Source organism: Mytilus edulis, chromosome 6 (assembly GCF_963676685.1).
Source record: "Mytilus edulis chromosome 6, xbMytEdul2.2, whole genome shotgun sequence".
Classification (NCBI taxonomy): domain Eukaryota; kingdom Metazoa; phylum Mollusca; class Bivalvia; order Mytilida; family Mytilidae; genus Mytilus; species Mytilus edulis.
Window position 1 is genome coordinate 3,670,024 of NC_092349.1, and position 21,935 is coordinate 3,691,958.

At 33.8% G+C, this 21,935-nt stretch overlaps 1 long non-coding RNA gene across 1 annotated transcript; it reads left to right on the forward strand.

The window, feature by feature from the left end:
- The first annotated feature begins 10,054 nt into the window (after positions 1 to 10,054).
- On the forward strand, positions 10,055 to 17,379 carry LOC139525949 (uncharacterized). The gene is made up of 3 exons (XR_011665060.1): positions 10,055 to 10,336; positions 12,596 to 12,809; positions 17,089 to 17,379. It is a non-coding gene; the product is annotated as an uncharacterized lncRNA (long non-coding RNA).
- Positions 17,380 to 21,935: the final 4,556 nt, after the last annotated feature.

A 21,935-nucleotide genomic window follows, 5' to 3' on the forward strand; every position in this document is an offset into this window, starting at 1 on the left:
ATCTAAATCTAGGAAAGGACAGTTATTACCGTTTAAATTTGATTTATTTAAAGTAAGTTCCTTTGGTTATATTGAAAAAATCTTTGATTATTTAACGAAAAAATATCATGAAGATAACGGTAAAAGTTGTTCAATTCATCAATTAAATGCAATTTAGACGGGTCGTTACTGAGTTTGGTCATAAACTGTTATTCACAACAGTATAAAAATAAGTCTGTTATTAAAGGGGCGCAATTAGTGCCAATAGGAATACCTACAACCTGTAGATAAACTATGTTGCCGAAACGTACATAAATATTATCAAGGAGAAAATTAACAGCTTCAATCATCTCATCACACCACCAGTAAGTATATCTAGCATATTTACCTTTCTCATTAGAGAAGAAGGCTTTAAATGAGTTGCAGCAAATATATTTGCATTCAGATTTACCAAACGACCATTTAATTAAATAGGAAAACTTTTGTTTGATAAGATTGTGTGGAAGTGTAGTGTAACAAGTAGAAAATTCAAAACTGTCAACAGAATCAAAAGGACCATCAAAAGCACGTAATTTATCTAAAACATCCAAAGAGTTTTTTACACTCCAAAAATAGTTAATTCCACTATTTTCATATATTCTATTACAATAGTTGAAAACAAAACTTTACGACAAAAGAGATGATTACAGTTTCCCAATTGTGAACTTTCCATTTCTATGTAGCAACATTCCAGCAGCGTCTGCATCTCCCAATTGATACAATATTCCCGAGCCTGTTTTTCCTATCATGATTTCCTTGATAGAGGATTGCTGCTCACAAGGTTGCTATTAAACCAAGAGCTTCACATGGTGAAGTTGAAGGTGGCACGGTAGTATTTGCATTCCAGAATTTAGGTTGCTCTTTTGTGTACCCTACTTAGGTTAATTTATCTAAACAGTGTGATTGGACAAAAAATACAGTATCAACTGAACAAACGTTCCTAAACTGAGGGATGAATCAGATGTAGAAAAATATGAAATAATTTTACATACAGATGAAAATGAATTTTTGAGAATTTTGTATTCACTGCACCATAAAAGACCTAAAAGTACTAGTGGCCTTAGGTTTTTTAACAACAGCAAAAAAAGTAAACGGTCATGACACATATTCAAATTCATACTCCCATAGATTTGTATGTCATGTCCTGCTATTTATAGGCACTTATCTATATATATATGAAATCGGATGTAGATGAAAAGAAACCTTTGCAGCTCAATGTATATGTTGCACTTGAATTTAGTTGCCTTGAAAATAAGAAAATTTTGCAGCTCAATGTATATGTTGCACTTGGATTTAGCTGCCTTGAAAATACATAATAGGTAGTTGAAGTAAGCAACGTCCATTGGCCAATATTACGGGATAAAAGGGACGATGCTTTGTATTAAATTATTCTTTATCTTTCCTGTATCTTTTCTAGTCTTTTTCGTTGAGACCATCAGGTTCTAAAGTGTGAAGTTGGTGGATCCAAAAGTTTTCTCTTCTCCTTTTCGCCGTGGTGTCCCACTCGGTGTTGACTTCTATTATTTGGAAAGTAACATCATCAAAAGGATGTTTCGTTGAACGAAGATGTCTTGTGAGAGGACAGTTTTTGTTGGTTTTGTACGATGAACGATGGTTATTGAGCCGAATATTAAATTTGTCCATTGTTTCTCCCACATACTGAATGCCACAAGTGTCACATGTTAATATATAAATTGAGTTCTCCGTTTTACAGTTGGAATTAGAGTAGATAGTATAATTTTGTTTAGTAACGGAGCTGATGAAAGAACTGCTTGTATTGGCAGCTTTACAACACAAACAATTCCTTTGTTCGACCACATTGTTTGTAGCAACCGGGAGATGGAGTAGGCTGCTTTGCTAATACAGATGTCACTAATTTGTTACGTATGTTTTTAGGTCTTCTGAAGGCCATGACTGATGGTGATGAAAATACTTTATTTAGATTTGAATCATTTTCTATAATTTTCCAATGCTTCTGAACAATGGATGACACATTTTTAAAATCAGGATGGTAAGTGAGTACAAGGGGTGTTCTGTTAGCTGCTTTATTCTTATCTTTGTACTCTAGAAGTTCTTGGCGACTAGTTCTGTTTGCTCTTTCGAAAGCACTATCAATGATGTTGTTATTGTATCCTCGAACAACTAGATGTTTACGTAGTTGTCCATGTCTAGCATTTTTCGTATTTTCAGTAGAGCATATTCTCTTGATTCGCAATGTCTGGCTGGATGGGATACCACGGGAGCAGTGTTAAGGATGGCAACTTGTAGGAGAAAGGAATTGATGTTTGTCCGTTTGTTTGGTATGAAGGACCGTTATAATGGTTCCGTTCTTGATGTAACTCGTAGTATCGAGGAAGTTTATTTTCTCCATAGATGATTCATATGTAAATTTTACTGAATGGTGGAAAGAGTTACAGTGTTCTAGAAATTCATTTAGATGTTCTTGTGAATCTGTCCATTTGAAATCAATATCGTCAATGAATCGGAACCATGATAAGGGCTGGTATGGAGCACTAGCCAAGAGGCGTTTTTCAAGTTGGCCCATAAATATGTTGGCATATGACGGGGCCATTTTTGTGCCCATACTAGTACCGTTTATCTGGAGATAGTGTTTTTCATTGAAAGAGAAGTTGTTATTCTCCAGTACTAGTTTCAGATGTGTAACAAGGCACTCAGTAGGAGGATGTTTTTTCACTACGAGTGTTCCATGCCTCTTCGCACGCTGCTATTCCTTCGTCTTGGGGAATGTTGGTATATAAAGAAGACACGTTCATGGATTCAAGTATAGTATTGCTTGGTAAGGATTGAGGCTTTCCATTTTCTTTAGATAATCAGTTGTTTCTTGAATGAATGAGGGTAGTTCTTTCACATGAGGTCTTCGATGATGGTCTACAAATTCTGATATCTTTTCAGTTGGATGACTATTCGCTGACACAATTGGTCGAACTGGATTGCCCGTTTTATGTATTTTTGGCAACATATAGAATCTTCCGGCCTTTGCTTCGTTCTCAAGAGGTCGGAGATAATCAAAGATGTCATTGTCTATATGCTTTTTGTCGAACATCTCTTGAAGGATGGTGTTGATCCTTCGAATAGTATTTAGCGTTGGATCTGTGGTTAACTGTTCATAAAAATGGAGTTTGTGTAATGATATCAATCATTTGTATTTACTTTACTTGATAAGCTTTACACGTGCATCTCATCTTAGTACCGCCTACCAGATTGAGTGACAGTTTAACTGATTAAATATATAATTGTATCTTGGGGATTTTAAGCAGTTGTTATAATCATGTCTTAGGGTATTATTAAAGTATTAGAAATTACATGGATTTATTTATCAGTCATTAAGAAACTGAAGAATATAACATGGTTTCAGATGTGAACAACTCGTGAATGTTAAGACTATTGTTTGGCGAAAGCATCAACACAAAAAACATGGAAGCGCATTTAAAGCAGCCTCCTGAAATGAACTTTTCCAGTGATGGAAATATGGCAGAAAGATGCAAGAGATGGCGTCAGACAATGGAGCTATACTTGGATGTGGCTATGAGCGAAGCGGAAGAAAAGGATACATGCAAAGCGTTGCTATATGTGATCGGACAGGTAGGCCGGGACATATTCAATACCTTTAATATCCGGGGAGGAGACAAAGGCAAAATTGCACCACTTTTCACGCATTTTGAAAGATATTGCATTCCGCGAAAAAACGTAACTATGGAACGTTACAAGTTCAACACAAGAGTACAAGGAAAATCAGAATCGATAGATCAATTCGTAACGGATTTAAGAAACATGACTTAAAATTGTGCATTTGGCGCAATCACAGAAGAACTTGTACGAGATCGTATTGTGTGTGGAACTAACTCAGAAATGGTAAAGGAAAGACTACTCAGGGATGACGAGTTGACACTTGCAAAGGCAATACTTGCACGCCGAGCAGATGAAGAATCCAAACGTCAGATAAAAACATTAAAAGAAGAGGAAACAGTGCACTCATTTAAAAGAAGACCACGTTATCAAAATCAACAACAAAGAAGAAAGGAAGATCAAGAATTCAGTTGCGGAAAATGCGGAATTCAACATGAAAAACAAAATTGTCTTGCTTATGGAAAAAAGTGCAGAAAATGAAACAAGTTAAACCATTTTCAAAAATGTTGCAGATCCAAGCGTAAAGTACACGGATTGGAGGAATGCGAATCAAATAGCGATTCCGATCAGGACGAATTCTTCGTTGGGAGCGTCACCGAAAAGAGGAAAACGGAAATTGTAGGAGATGAATGCTTTACAACATACAAAGTTCAAGGTAGGAAAATTAAGTTAAAGTTGATACTGGCGCACAAGTTAATATTTTACCGTCCGCAATTTTTGACAAGTTGTCTCATGTAAAGTTAATGTCAACCAAAACCACGTTAACAAGTTATGCTGGTGATAAATTGAAAGTTGTTAAAGGCAAATGTCAGTGGAATTTGCAAGATAAACATTTCGATTTCTTCGTAACCGAAACTGAACAATCACCACTCCTGGGATTAAAAGTATCCAAAGATTTAGGATTAATTCAAGTAATTATGGCCGTTAAATCGGAAGAAAATCCTATCAAAGCATTTCCGAAGGTATTCAATGGACTAGGGTGTTTGGAAAAGCCTTATCACATTGAAATTGACAAAAGTGTTCAACCTGTCGTAAATGCACCGAGAAACATACCAGCTGCGCTACGCAAAAACTTGAAGGATACATTGAAAGATATGGAAAATAAAAATGTCATTAGAAAGGTTGATGAACCTACTGACTGGGTAAACTCAGAAAAACCGGAGTCGGACAAATTAAGAGTGTGTTTAGATCCAAGATCCCTTAATGTTGCCTTAAAAAGGGAATTTTATCAATTACCAACAATTGAAGACATTACAACAAGAATGTACGGAGCAAAATGGTTCCCCAAAGTTGATTGTAACCAGAGCTATTGGCAGTTGAAGCTAGATGAGCAAAGTCAGCTGCTAACAACTTTTAATTCTCCGTTTGGCAGATACTGCTTTATGAGAATGCCGTTCGGAATAAGAAGCGCACAAGAGGTATACCAAAAACGCATCTCGCAAATATTTGAAAACCTAGAAGGCGTAGAAACGGACATAGATGATATTATCATTTGGGGACATACAGAAGAAGTACACGACCGTAGGATTCAGACTGTTCTACGGAAATGTGAAGAAGTAGGTTTATCGTTTAACCCATAAAAATGTCAATTCAAGATGAGAGAAGTCACGTACTTAGCAAAGATGGGATCCGTCCAGATCCAGAAAAAATCAAAGCAATAAAAGACATGCCAGCACCAGTCGACAAAAAGGGAGTGCAGAGGCTACTTGGTACTGTTAACTACATAGCAAAGTTCGTACCAAACATTTCAACAATTACAGAACCTATCATACAATTACTCAAAGATGAAACACAGTTTATTTGGACGCATGAGCAAAAATCTGCTTTTGAACGTATTAAAGACATTCTAACTAAAGATCCTGTGTTGACGTATTTTGATGTTACTAAACCAGTCACAGTATCCTGTGATGCATCAAAATTAGGGCTTGGAGCTGTGTTATTACAAGATGATAAACCTGTGGTGTTTGCTTCCCGTTCAATGACCGAGACCGAAACACGATATGCGAACATCGAGAATGAATTGTTAGCTATACTGTTTGGACTTGAGAGATTTTATCAGTACACATATATTATTGTCGAATCCGATCATAAACCACTGGAATCTATCGTGAAAAAAACATTAGCGAATACACCACCCAGGTTACAGAGGATGTTACTCAGATTACAGACTGATGATTATTCTGTAAACTATAAGCCTGGGAAATTAATGTTCGGACCAGACATGCTATCAAGGCCATACATTAAAGATGACAGAGATAACATAAGTGAGGACATTGAATGCTTCATCAACATGGTAATTAAATCTATGCCGGTATCGGATAAAAAAATAGAAGAAATAAAAGATGAAACAGAAAAAGATGACAAGTTGTCAATAGTTAGAAAATATATCCGAGAAGGATGGCCTGAAAATAAGTACAACGTACCCAATAACATTAATGAATATTGGACTTTTAAAGATGAATTTACGGAATACAAAGGAATCGTTTTGAAAGGCGAAAAGATAGTTATTCCAAAAAGTCTCCGAGATGAAATGATGAAAAGACTACACGAAAGTCACCTTGGTATAGAAAAAAACAAGAAGTTAGCTAGAGATTTCATATATTGGCCAGGCATAAACGGACAGATTTATGACACTATTTCGAACTGTGGAATATGTTTAGAACACAGAAATTCAAAACAAAAGGAGCCAATGATACCGTCCAAGATACCCGAAATACTTTGGCACACAGTCGGAACTGATTTGTTTCATTGGAATGGATCTGACTATTTGATCGTTGTGGACTATTACTCAAGATATTTCGAAATTGCCAAGCTAGAAAACATCAGTGCAAAAACAGTAATTACACATTTCAAATCGATATTCGCACGTCATGGCATACCGACCAAAATTCGTAGTGATTCCGGATCTCAATATACATCCGCCGAATTTCAGAACTTTGCTAAAATTTGGAATTTTGAACACGTTACATCGAGTCCGTATCATCAACAATCTAATGGAGTAGCTGAAAAGTATGTTAACATTGCAAAAACCTTGCTCGACAAAGCTAAAGCTGACGAAAAAGATCCATACATCGCTTTATTAGACTACAGAAATACTCCGATTAACGATGTTAGCTCACCAGCGCAATTACTCATGAACAGACGTCTTAGGGGAAAATTACCTGCAATTCAAAAGCAACTTACTCCTAAAGTTCCTAACATCCGTACCACCCGTCTAAAGATGAAATATAACAAGATTAAACAAAAGAATTACTATGACGTACATGCAAAAAAACAACAGAAATTGAGTACAGGACAAACCGTTAGATATCAGCACAATAACCGTAATTGGAAACCAAACAACATGACCAGCCGCGATCGTACACTATTCAAACTCCGTATGGAAATACGTATCGCCGAAATACCAAACACATTTTAAAGACAAATGAAGACTTTGAAAATTTTTCACTTGATGATGAAATATCATATGAACTTCCAAACGAGGACACGGTTATAAAAAAAAGAACAATTTGATAACTCCGAACAACCTTACACGACAAGAAGTGGAAGAACAATTAGACCACCAGTCAGCTACAAAGACTATGTTAATTAGAAAGTCAGTCGAGATCTGAGTTGTGCCGTGAAGGGTCATAATAAAGCCCTTGCTCAGATATAAGGGTAGGACAGAGCAGTCTACTCTGACCTTACAATGATGTTAAAATTTATTATAAATAATCAGACAATATATTGCATAAGTCAACTAAATCTTGTTTTAATTTAGTACAATTTTATTTGATAGTAAAATCAGTTCATCAAGGCTTTACATCAATTATTTCCGAAATGTGTCTGATTATTTTAATGGATTGTAACATTACTGTTACACGCAAACATCAAGAGTCATAAATCGTTTGCTTTGTAAATAGTGTAAATTTCACGTCTACTTTCTTATCGCTTCAATGAATGAACATTTTAATTACTATAACAGTTTCTTCACAGAGGGGTTGTAATGATATCAATCATTTGTATTTACTTAACTTGATAAGCTTTACACGTGCATCTAATCTTAGTATCGCCTACCAGATTGAGTGACAGTTTAACTGATTAAATATATAATTGTATCGCAGTTGTTATAATCATGTCTTAGTGTATTATTAAAGTATTAGAACTTACATGGATTTACTGATCAGTCATTAAGAAACTGAAGAATATAACAGTTTGAAAGTTGGCGATTCCCCTCTGCTATATAATCTGTTTTATTCATGATAACCACAACGCCCCCTTTGTCGGCAGGTTTCATTACAATACCCTCTTGATCTTTTAACGCTTTCAAAGCTATACTTTCTGACTTGGATAAATTATAATTTCTTGTATTTGTTATACAGGACTTAATATCAGACCTCACGTAGTTAATGAATGACTCCAAGTTATCAATTTTACTCTTTGGTGGTTTCCATGAATTTTTTTCCTAAATTTTGGGATGGGCGTGACTTCTTCATTGGTGTCAGTATCTGAATCTGTTAATCCGGCTTCTTCAATGTTTTTCCTTCCCCTGTTGTAGAAAAAATCTTTCAAGCGTAAACGTCTAGCGAATTGGTCTAGGTCTTCGTCTAGCTGAAAGTTGTTTACAGTTGATGGATAGGACAGAAGTTTAAACCTTTACTTAATAGAGATTCCTCAGCACGTGTAAGTTCTTTAGATGACAAATTTACAACAATGCTTTCAGTTTTTTGTTTCCGTCTTTTAAATTTTCTTTTTCTACGGACCTTATGGTTTGTTGTTTTAATATCATTCATATGCTGATTTAAATAGACAGTGTGAATTTTATCACTTTGAAATTTATTCATTTGTTTTTCTTCATGTTTCGATAGTTCATTTTTTTCAATATCTGCGAGGCGACGATCAACACCATCCTTCAAGAGATGTTCGACAAAAAGCTTATAGACAATGACACCTTTGATTATCTCTGACCTCTTGAGAACGAAGCAAAGACCGGAAGATTCTATATGTTGCCTAAAATACATATAACAGGCAATCCAGGTCGACCAATTGTGTCAGCGAATTGTCATCCATCTGAAAAGATATCAGAATTTGTTGACCATCATCTAAGACCTCATGTGAAAGAACTACCCTCATTTATTCAAGATACAACTGATTATCTAAAGAAAATGGAAAGCCTCAATCCTTTACCAAGCAAGACTATACTTGCATCCATGGACGTGTCTTCAGCATTCCCCAAGACGAAGGAATAGCAGCGTGTGAAGAGGCATGGAACACTCGTAGTGAAAAAAAATCCTCCTACTGAGTACCTTGTTACACTTCTGACACTAGTACTGGAAAATAACAACTTCTCTTTCAATGAAAAACACTATCTCCAGATAGACGGTACTAGTATGGGCACAAAAATGGCCCCGTCATATGCCAACATATTTATGGGCCAACTTGAAAAACGCCTCTTGGCTAGTGCTCCATACCAGCCCTTATCATGGTTCCGATTCATTGACGATATTGATTTCAAATGGACAGATTCACAAGAACATCTAAATGAATTTCTAGAACACTGTAACTCTTTCCATCATTTAATAAAATTTACATATGAATCATCTATGGAGAACATAAACTTCCTCGATACTACGAGTTACATCAAGAACGGAACCATTATAACGGACCTTCATACCAAACAAACGGACAAACATCAATTCCTTTCTCCTAAAAGTTGCCATCCTAAACACTGCTCCCGTGGTATCCCATTCAGACATTGCGAATCAAGAGAATATGCTCTACTGAAAATACGAAAAATGCTAGACATGGACAACTACGTAAACAGAGAACTCAATTTATATATTAACATGTGACACTTGTGGCATTCAGTATGTGGGAGAAACAATGGACAAATTTAATATTCGGCTCAATAACCATCGTTCATCGTACAAAACCAACAAAAACTGTCTTCTCACCAGACATCTTCGTTCAACGAAACATCCTTTTGATAATGTTACTTTCCAAATCATAGAAGTCAACACCGAGTGGGACACCACGGCGAGAAGGAGAAGAGAAAACTCTTGGACCCCCGTTAGAGCCCAGGTGGTCGTGTGGTCTAACGGGACGGCTGCAGTGCAGGCGATTTGGTGTCACGATATCACAGTAGCATGGGTACAAAAAGATCTAACATTGTTGGGTTGATGTTTAGACGAGTTGTATATATATATATATATATATATATATATATATATATATATATATATATATATATATATATATATTATGTGATCAGGGCCATGGAACATAATTTATATCAAGAAATATTTGTAACGAGTTGATATCTTTAAACAGCAAATTGACTGCATAAAGATAATGTTAATTCAAACAAAGCTTCAATGTCGGAAGTCCGGGAAGAAAGGGTACTTCATGCAAATTAATAAGGCCGTGATAAACACAAGCGTCGGCTGCTTGTTATTCAACTGATGATTTAATCAATATGGCAAGTGTATGTGCTTTGTTTCTTGTAATGTTTATTACTTTATGAATATCTGTTTGAGCGTGTATTGGCATTCATTTGGAAGTAAAAAGTATATATTCATAGCAGAAAAGTTAAACTGGTTTGACGCTCAAACTGTTTGTCACGCAATGGGAAGTAGATTGGCACATGTTATGAGTGCAGATGAAAACAGTTTCTTAATCTCTATGACAAACCGTAAGTACTTTTTCTTGAAAGATGGTTACAATCCGTCATGTTTATAAGTTTGGAACTACATGAACCAATATTCTCTCTTACATATAAATACAATATCGTTATATTATAGGGTTATTGCATGAATATTGGGGAATATTGTCCCGAGTAGAATTTTATATTGCACGAGCTTGCGAGTGCAATATATGTTCTACGAGGGACAATATTCCCCACTATTCATGCAATAACCCTTTTATTGTATAACAATACAATATTTGAAAGAAAAAATTGGTTTAAACTAAGATTTTATATTTCATGACGTCATGAATTTTGAAGATTTATTGCACTAGTGCAATTTTAGAATTTATTGCACGCTAACTTTTGGTTACTTTCTGTGGGAAATATGATATTGCTATGCAATAATATATATCATACCGCTAATCATTTAAAATAGCTATGTCTTGTCTAACTAAATTTACAGATTTGTTTTTGTAAAATAAGTACATTTTCCTTCAAAAATTATTCTTGTTCTTGGTCGTATAACTATTTATCTTTTGGTATAATTGGTATCTTACCTATTTGTTTATGTATATCTTTTAATCAATTGGTATTCGATATACAAATTCACATAAACGGCAGAATTATGTTATAATGTTTGAAACATGCAGTAACTAGTAATTATGTCATTACCTTCCTTGCTGACTGCGTACTTATTTTACTCACTTATGACTTCTGTTTCATAAAACCGATTCGGACACATGAAATTTATATAGTATAATTTCCTTTGTTTGGTCTATACCACTGGTGATGGACTATAAATGCCCGTGTGCATCATCAACTCAGTTGGCAGTGATTCGGTATTAACGTGATTTATAACAAACCTTTCTAAAATAAATCGTTAATAATTTAATAGATTACTATTGTTACTGCCTCAGTGAAACAGGTGAAGAGGTATAACTTACTAGCTCCTTTGTCAGATAAATTAGTGTCATTGTTACTGCCTCACTGAAACAGGTGAAGAGATATAACTTACTAGCTCCTTTGTCAGATAAATTAGTGTCATTGTTACTGCCTCACTAAAACAGGTGAAGAGGTATAACTTACTAGCTCCTTTGTCAGATAAATTAGTGTCATTGTTACTGCCTCACTGAAACAGGTGAAGAGGTATAACTTACTAGCTCCTTTGTCAGATAAATTAGTGTCATTGTTTCTATTTCCTCATTATTTTATTTCTTCATTAAAGACTAATTCTAATAACTCCAAATTTATTTAAAGCCTCAAGAGATCAGTTTCCGTGTTGAAGATCGTACATTGACCTATAATGATTAACTTTTATAATTGTGACTTGGACAGAGAGCTATATCACACTACATTTTCCTTAATCTATTTTTATGATTCAAATTGATGATTCATTTTTAAATAGCTTCAGTAAGACTACATGACTACTCCAGTTCACTCATTACATATTTATTGTGTATACGTATACACTTATTATCCGGATGTTATAAATTGCTGGATATGTCTTCATAATTGCGTTATCAATGAACAACTATGGGGTATAGGGTATATCACAGCTGATAATTGGTGTAGAGTATCTATTACATCTTATAAATTGGTATAATATATGGAGTATTTTATGTATTATGTCTGTTTAGTTCACGCATCATTGTAAATATAACGGAGTTTAATGAGACTGTCATCAAAGTGAGAGGATTAGCGCTATACAACCAGGTTTAATCCACCATTTTCTACATTTGAAAATGCCTGTACCAAGTCAGGAATATGACAATTTTTTTCCATTTGTTTATGGTGCGTTTTGTCATTTGATTTTGCCATGTGATTATGGACTTTCCGAATTGATTTTCCTCTCAGCTCATTTTTTTTTTAATTTTACTTTTTGTACATGGAAAACACGAAATGGATTTTTGCTTCTTGTTCAACAACATATGTCGAATTATTTATGTAAGGTTACTCTCTGCTTAAATTTTATGCGGGTTCGTGTTGCTGTTGTTTCCCTGTTGTGTCTATGTTTTGTTCACGCATCGTTGTCAATATGATGCGACTGTAGTACAAGTGAGAGGTTTAGCGCTATAAAACAACTTTCTACATTTGAGAATATCTGTTCCAAGTCAGAAATATGACAGTTGTTTTCTATTCGTTTGATGTGTTTTATAATTTGATTCTGCCGTTCGATTATGGACCTTCAGTTTAAATTCTCCTCGGAGTTCTGTATTTTTGTTAATTTACTTTTCGCTATGAAAATTTATATTTTTTCTTTAATAGATACAACTGCATGGATCGGAGCTGCAGATATCCACCAAGAGGGAGATTGGAGATGGTACAACCCTTTAACAGAAATAAATTTCACATACTGGCAAAGCAACCAACCCAACAATGGAAGGATTTCTAATTGTATGTGCTACTACAAATTTCCTTCTACAGTGTTCAAGTGGGCCGATGAACCATGTACCAAAGCCTCTAATTTTGTGTGCGAAAAGTGAGTTATTCGATTTTATGTAATTTTACACAACTGAGAAAAGAACCTTTGGTAGTAGTTTCTCTACATTATTATGATATAAAATGAGTGTGACACTTTATAAAGAAACGCTCGAATCGCTTGCGTGGATTTACTGTCACCATGAACTCTCAAAGCTAAAAATTTAACTGCCAATGATATTACGTACTTGAACATATAGATATACATTATGACAAAATCTTTCAAAATGGAAACTGTATTCTTATTTTTTGAAAATTGGATATTTGATGTTAATGCTGACGTAAAACTACAAGCGAATGTATTTGTAGGTCAAGACCCATTTTATTTTGGAGTTTAGTCCTATTACCGTCTTTAAAATATAATTACCACTACGGTTGACTGGGGAATAGAAGTACTGTCATCATTGGTATTCCTCTGATGGTAGTAAAACCCTTAACGAAGTGAGGCGTCAGTTTGGATGTTCGGGTTGTACAAATTTACTGCCACGTCTGGTCGGAATGGGGATGTTTAATACTATCACTCGTGTCAAGAGAGTGCCAAGCATTTTACACGTTCAAAACAATAGTAACAACTCTTTTAGGGGTCCGTAGGTTACCTGTCCTTTTCCAATTTAACCTCATTACCCGTCGCGGTCAAAATTTCACCAACCTTAATCCAGGATGCCTCTAATACAGAACCTACCTTTTGTATTGATTGTTAGTTTGTTCTCGTTATTAATACAAATGAAATGTTTGCGACTGTACGTTAGGCAACTAACAATCAATCAATCAACATATAATTAAAAGTTCCTGAATGATTTTTCAAGATGACTTATCTCTACACTACGCAAAAATTTCGTTCATTTCTGAAAATTCTTAAATTATTCGATTAATTGTTATCAACTATTTTTTTTTTTTTTTTTTGAAGTTTAAAGGGAAACTTCGCAAAAAAATCAAAAATTGATATTATGTCCATTCTGTATAAAAATGCTCAAATTTATAGATAATAAAGTTTTATTCCGCTAAATAAGAGATCACCATCGATTTTAAATTTTGAGTATCAGTTCTCTACTCTCCGCCAACTTGTCACCTTCTCCGATGAAAAATCCCGATATGTCAATAAACCACAAAGGAACAAAACTACAGTAAACGATGCAGTCGTAATTGCGTGTCGATATCTTGTCAATCGTACGGTTGTTTTATCTGACTGACTAACTTGATACGGAAAATGGTCTTATATTTTTAAATAACCATATAGTCTGTTATTTTTAAACTGATAATATTGTAATTAGTTAAAAAGTCAAAGTTCAAATCATAAAATGATAAATAAGTGTTCCGTGGAAATTGTTTTCGAAAATCTAATTCGTTCATAATTCTTTCAAGTAATAAACTTTATTTAAATAAATTCGGATCTTCCCTTACCTGATCACCAGCATGGCTAAAGGTATTACTCCCAAAGGTATTGGAAGGGGTGTAGGTGACACGTCCAGGTATTCAATCGATTTCCTGTCCGGCGGGCTTGTAAGTTCATGCATCGTTTCACTTCTGTAGGTATTGATCAGTGTACACGACCGTTACTTATAACTTTCCATTTTGAACTATCAGGTGCATGTATAATATACATTTTTGTCTTGCGTGTCCGAAAGTGAGTCATTACTGAACTCATACGCTTGTTTATAAATAACATTTCTGGTGTAAAGAATATTATTTATAAAAAAAAAATAATACAAAAAAAAATAATTGAAGAAATACAAATCTATTTACATATTTTTCCAAGGGTTAATTTGGGAAAATGTAATAGATAAGATAAGATAAGATAAGATAAGATATTTTTATTTCCAATTATGGGCCCCAAAGGGCATAAACATTACAACATCAATAATTTTTTCATAATACAATACAAACAATGAGATAAAAAAAAAAGTTAAACGAGAACTATTTAAGTTCTTAAAGAATACGTAGATAAAGAATCTATAGTATGTTGGTTTTTTTTAATACTAATGCATTTTATTACAAGTGTGGTTGATATAGATAACAAACAAGCATCTAATATATACTCGTTGTCAATAGTTTAGGACAGATTGGAACATACCAGAATTATTGATCTAAAAAAATGTGCGCACTTGTCGACGATTCGTGTATACATACGCCTGGTAGAAAGTTACGGAACTATAGTCAGTAGCGCGATTTAAAATATGTATACATGTATACATTGAACATAAGAAAGAAACATACATTTTGTGTAAATTGTGGTAAAAGTTTTGTAAATAGACTAGTCCATGTATGCCAACAGTATATGTAATCAACGAATTCGATAGACTATTGTATACCAAAAGAAGAAGAAGAAAAAAAAGAAACAATTTGATTTAAATACAGGTCAATTTATAACTTGCTTTGGTTCATCGAAGTTAAGAACATAGTAAACTCACAGATTTATATATCAATTAAATTGTTCTCGAATAAAGGACGAAATTCGTCATCATCACAATTGTTCCAACATTCATGTAAAATATATGCAGCTGGACGTACACTAATAATCCCCAAGGAATGTGAATATTTTCTAGGAAAACTATTGAGTATCAATTTCGGGATTTATTTTCTTTCTTGATATTCAATGACAGCAATTTAAAGAATAAACTGCTTGTCGGATATTTGTCCGCTTTATGGGTATTCTTGCAAGTTGAACAGACTTATAATAACATTTAAAACTAGGGAAAGATAACATTAAATTCGTTGTCTTTTAATTTTAAACATCGTTGATCAAATAGTTATTTAAGTATATATATACGTTGGGAGACGACGATTATTATAGTTGTCTCAGATTTTAATAAGGACGTTCCCCATTATGAATAAATTTGGTTGACGTTTATCACACTTGAAAAGAATATCTATTCGTAATTTTTCGATTCCATTACAAAAATATTTTTTTCTTTATTCGTACATATTATATTCCGCTTCGGTAGAGTTATCTTCAGATAGTTTCATATATTAATTAATACATGGCTTTCAAAAGTCTAAATGTAAGTGTTCTCGTACATTTTTTCGCCTAATAAAGACAAATAAAAATGATTTAGTAAAGCTATTTCTAATTTCTAAGTCCCCCTTTTTTATGAGACATAAATCAAGGACAAGACTTGTATATCATTTCATTCTGACATATGAATTAAGTTTCCCGTCTTTAACCGAAAATTGTGTATTTCTTAGTTAATTAACTTATTTGAATTCAAATAAATAATAGCACCAAATATAATTAAATAATTCCACGGCGACCAATTTTTATTTGTCACCAACTTGAATATGTATTTTTAATGTGTGTATTAAATGCTACCACTGATCCGAATAGACAGTCACACCTGGCAAGGTGTGCCCTAGAGGCGGGGTTAAATACCGAAGTGCAAATAACAATTTACCTTTCAACAAGCCATCTACGAGTATTGCCACAGAACCGTGAATACACACATCGTATAAACCTAGCCATAGCAGAGATAGTAAAAGGTCAATAATAGTACACCAACATATTGTCTTTACAGATTATTGTACTTTAATTTGTTCACCTTATCAGTCCGAAAATGCATTTATTAAAAATAAATTTATAACTTTTTTGTGTTGTCTACAAAAATAATTCGAATATATACGTTTAACATAGATAATTTATCTCACGAATGAGTACAATTGAACGTCTGTGCGTTTTATCTTTTTATTATCGGATGGTTATTAGATAAAGCATAAGTCATCGGCGCGCTTACGATTACGTTAAAATATGATTATAAACCAAGACTTTTAATGATTGTATTTTAAATCCCGGCATGCAAAAATCAGGAGAAAACGTCACGACCTACAGGAAGTAGTTGATATTTTTTCATTAATTATTGAATTTCTCCTTTATTACTGCACATATAGCGATAAAACTTTGTGAATATATATATTATGTCATAATGAACATATTTAAACCATAAGTAAAAAATCGTGAATTTTCCCTTTAATATAATATAGTATTTTAGTAACATATTACTTCTGTGCTGACACGAATTATCATTGATATGGTCATATTTATAAATTAACTGTTTATAAAACATTGAATTTTGAAATACTAAGGCTTTATACCTCAGGAATAATCTTAATTGCGTTTGGCAAAACATTTAGGAATGTTGGTCTTCAATGCTCTTCAAATTCGTACTTTTTTGGGCCTTTTTTACTTTTTTAGAAATCGAGCGTCACTGATGAGTCTTTTGAGGACAAAACTCGCGTCTGGCGTAAACACAAAATCTAAATCCTTGTATCTATGATGCGTTTATTTGCAGGATAAAAGAAGATCATGGACACGACAATGGATCCTCATCAAGTGGAGAAAACTGCATGAAAATGTGCTTACAGAATAGCAAAGAAGACGATGGAAAGTGCATGAAGATATGCCTTTGAAATATAGCAACTATAAATTAACAGCCAGACCAGAATTATCTTATCACACACAAAATCACATATACATTTCATTTTAGTGTTTTTTAAACTTCACGTGTTTTAATGTATTACACTGGTAATATTAGCAATTTATTTTGTTCTATTTGTTTTTTTAATCAATCAGCTATAAAACAGTATTTACAAGAAGTTATTTGTTAGTTAAGGATTCAAAAACATAGATAATGATGAAGAGTATTTATCAACATGAATATCAAGCCAAACCACGACAAAACCCAGCACAAAAGAAAGAAGTCAACATGTTATAAAGTTCGTTACCTAGGTGAATAGAATATATAATACGACATTACACCTTAGAATGTAAAAAATTATATAAATTTTTAAAGAAGATGACCATTTTTCTCAGAGTCGTCAGACAAAATGGACAAGCACATCAACAACTGTTAAGCAATGTCAGAAAACAAACCCAATAACAGAGGATTTATGTTTTGTTAAAATTTGCTGTTCAATTACAGCCTACATCTGTAGCAATAATGACGTTTACACAATATGATGGGAACTAAGAATTAAAAAGGAATACGTTGAAACAACTAAATGTTTTTTCGTTTTCACAGGGTTTTACGCCGATCGTGTGACACGTAAAATATTCCAAGTTGTACAATCTCGTCTACATCTTACAAACATTTGATATTACGAACTCATTTGAGATACCAGGCTTAAAATTTGATAATTCATACGCGCGTTATGTCTGCATGAGAAAGTCCAGTGGCACTCGAATTGAGAGGCAAATAGAAGGTCAAACCTTATTCAAATGTAAGGAAAATTACAAACCAACAAAATTAAATAAGCAGTTCAGAATTTTTACAGATTGTTGATAGCTGTTACTATTTACATAATTGGTGAAAGCAAAGACATATTTGTTTTAGTCAATACTGAGGTTGTGAGTTCGAAACCCACTCGTGCCGGTGCAATCGACACCAATCATAATTGACTAGGATTGTCATTTTTTTTAGGTCGGTGGTTTTCTCCGGGCACTTCGGCTTCCTCCACTAGTAAAAAAAATGGCCGGCACGAAATAGCCTAAATGTGGTTCTTAAAAGCGACCAAAAACTTTTAAAAAAATCAAATCGTATATGTATTAGTATATGATAAAGCCTTTAACAAAATACTGCTTGCTAGACTTGATTGATTGTTGTTTGCTTAACGTACATCGCTTAATTATTTAATATATGTTCAGAACGAGAACAAATTAACAATATATAAAATAGGTAGGTCCTGTAATAGAGGCTGTTTGCGATGCAGTTCGGAGGAAGTTTTACTGCCAACGGAAAATGAGGGTTTATTGGATAGGGACAGAAATTAAACCTGTAACCAGTAACCTATGGACCCCTCAAAATTATTGCAAGGGTTCTTAACGTTCAAACAGCATGGCACTATCTGTACACGAGGCATCGGATTTAATGCCCCCACTCTGACCGGACGTGGCTGATAATTTGTTAATCCCGTACATCAAAACGGACACCCCACTTTAGCCTCGGTTTTACTGGCGATCGAATATAGACCAATGGTGACCATATTTCTATTCCATAGTCACACTCGAAGATTACTGCTAAAAAAAAAGTATAATGCAATATAACGGTAATGATGAAGATATAATCTTCAATGACCAAACAATATCAACAAAATCTAACAAAATTTGGTGCCCATGTCTGCAGCTTTGTTCCAAGTCGAACAGTGTTTTCTTAGGATAAATAATTCAAATTCTAAGTAAAAAAAACATCAAGCTAGTGTTTTGTTGGGAACGATAGTGAAGGTCAAAATGTTTACAAAAGTTTACAAAAGTTTGTGAAGATGTATACAACAGTATACAGCCGAGCGGAACTTACCCCCCCCCCCCTTTTCCCCCATTTCGGCGTGGGTTTTACTGCCATTATTATGCGGAAGACCAATGGTGACCATATTTCTATTTATCAGTCTTACCCGAAGGCTACTGCTATATAAATAGTGCAGTCAGGACTCTGCTTCGTCAAAATTATCTCCCCATTACGCCATTTAATTTTCACAATCGTAGAAATGGAAGACTTTGTAAGGATGACGCGCTGCCAATTTTGCTCTTGAAAACCGATAAATTTATCCGTATAGCACAATTACGATCCTTATATGTCAGTTGTATTTTAAAAGACAAATGTATCTATTAGCTAATGGGCATCAGTTCATGATCCTGTCTGCATTAATTCAACTTAAAACTGTTGTCTAATCGGTTGCCAGGTGGAATTTTTGAAAATTCACAAACATTTGAAAATTTCTAATGAAATATTTCGTGGAAGGGAAGACTAGATTTTTTTAATGGATGAAGACTATAAACTTAAGTTATCACACACAATTTTTTTTCGAAGATATGCATTTTGATCATCCAACTTGAAAGGCTGTCGTCAAGTACTTTTAGTACCAAAAAAAAACTATTCTAACACACCTACTCTGTTTTTATGATTCATTAGATAGGTATTTATTTCATCTTTTAGTACTGGGACTTTTTTATGTTATAAAGTCAACCTGTAGCTTTGATATACAAAACTGATATAATCTGAAGCAAGATGATGTATCAAACATTTTTGCTTTGCACGTTTTTAAGACAAAATATTCAATTCAAACATGCCCTTACATAAAAAGGTCCACTCGATTTCTCTTTTTGATACAATTGTTACCCATTTTTAGAATTTTTTCTTGAGTCACATAATGGAAGGGTAGACAAGAAAATTACTGAACTAATAGATTGATATGTTCTCCGTCCGTGGTATTTTTTTTCCAAAAAAATCGGAGGTTATGTATTTTCTACATCAAACTTGATAGATACCCATGTCGTCGATTTGATATTTAATTGTTCTGCTTCACTATGTAATAGATCAATTTAAACCGTATGCAAATGGTGTTTTTAAAATAGAACACTTCGTAATTGAGAAGAAAATTGTTTCTATTAACTTTTAAATTTTTTGATACTATAGTATTTGTCAATGAGATATTTGTCGATCAGACTAAAAAAGATATAACTAATCAATATTGTTAAGTGCAATTTTAATTGACCCATAACAGGGTTCTTTACTTTATCTTTCTAGATACTGTCCTTTTCTAAATCAAGAATTTAATCATGACCACTATTTCTTGTTATTGACTACAATGAGTAAATGCACTTTGTTAACATTCCATATATTGTTCCAACAAACGTCCTCAAAATAAAGTTTAGATTCTTTTATTCCAATGGCGCTAAACCTCCAGCATCAGTAGTACCAGGAGGTAATTCATTGTACTAGTTCAAATTCACCTTACCTACAAATTTTGGAACTGTTTTACCTCTAAAGTTTTGAAGAATATGAAATATGAATATAAGGCTTTAAAACGAAATCAGGCTTGTAACTGAGTACGCCAAACGCACTGTTCATCTTTATTCTCCGTATGGTTGAATCTGAGTTATTGATAGATATTTTATATGCCATCACTAACAGGCATAGATTACCTTAGTCGAATTTGGCACAACTTTTTAGAATGTTAGGTACTCAATCCTTTTTAACTTTGGCTTTCTTAATTTTTTGATTTGAGCGTCTCTTATGGGTCTTATATAGACGGAACGGGCGTCTGGCGCATTACTTGTACCTTTGATAACTCATTAGAACCAGGGAAATGGTCCATACTGTACTTATGTTTAGTTCAGTGTTAACAATAACGAGTTTTTAATGGGTATACGGTTTATTTGGAATATATTTGTCACAAATGCTATCTCTGATTTATATAGGTCATCCTTATCATTTAACTTACTTCATTTGAAATAATGTTCTGTACTTTCAGGAAAAATCAACTTATTATATTTTTATGTCCTAAGTCAGGAGCCTGTTATTCAGTGGTTGTCGTTTATTGGTATAGCTTATATAAGTGTTTCTCGTTTCTCGTTTTTTATATAGGTAAAACCGTTGGTTTTTTCTGCTTGAATTGTTTTACACTAGTAATGTTGGGGCCCTTTATAGCTTACTGTTCGGTGTGAGTCAAAAACTCGGTGTTATTCTTTTGTATACATTGTGACCTGTATGGAGAGAGAAAGCATTGCATTTTATTCTTGTTTCTGTGAATTGACCCTAGGTGTTACCCTTTATTTTTACCCTTTTCTTAAACAAAATTGAAAAAATTGAAAATACAATTGGGACATTTAATTTTTCAAATTGTATTGTAAGAGTTTATGAATGGGTGATAACTCATGCATTTACAGTCTACATTGATACTTTCCCATCACTTTACATATTCAAATGTCACTGTTGTAGTGTTTTTGAGATAAATGTTTAAAAACTTACCAAGTTGTAAACAGGCATGTTGGTTTTTTTTGGGGGGGAGGGGGTCAACTTCATTACTTGCAAATAATTTGGTGTGGTATGAATGAAGCAAGAGAATAACCACATCTTTAATAACTTTAAATTATTGAATAACTTTCACTTTAAACTTAACTACATTCTTATTTCACGTTCACGTTCTTTTTATATCTATAACGTCGTCATAACATTTATTGTGGTATTACTTCCAGCGAACAATCGTTTTATTGTTCTTACAAATAGCAAATTTGGTTTGTCATGTAGATTTAATATTTAAGGAATGACTGTATTATTTTTCTGTCTATGAAGAAATAACATAAAAAATTTGGTGCACACTGAACAACGCGCGTAGCGGGTTATTTAACAGTGTCCACAACACT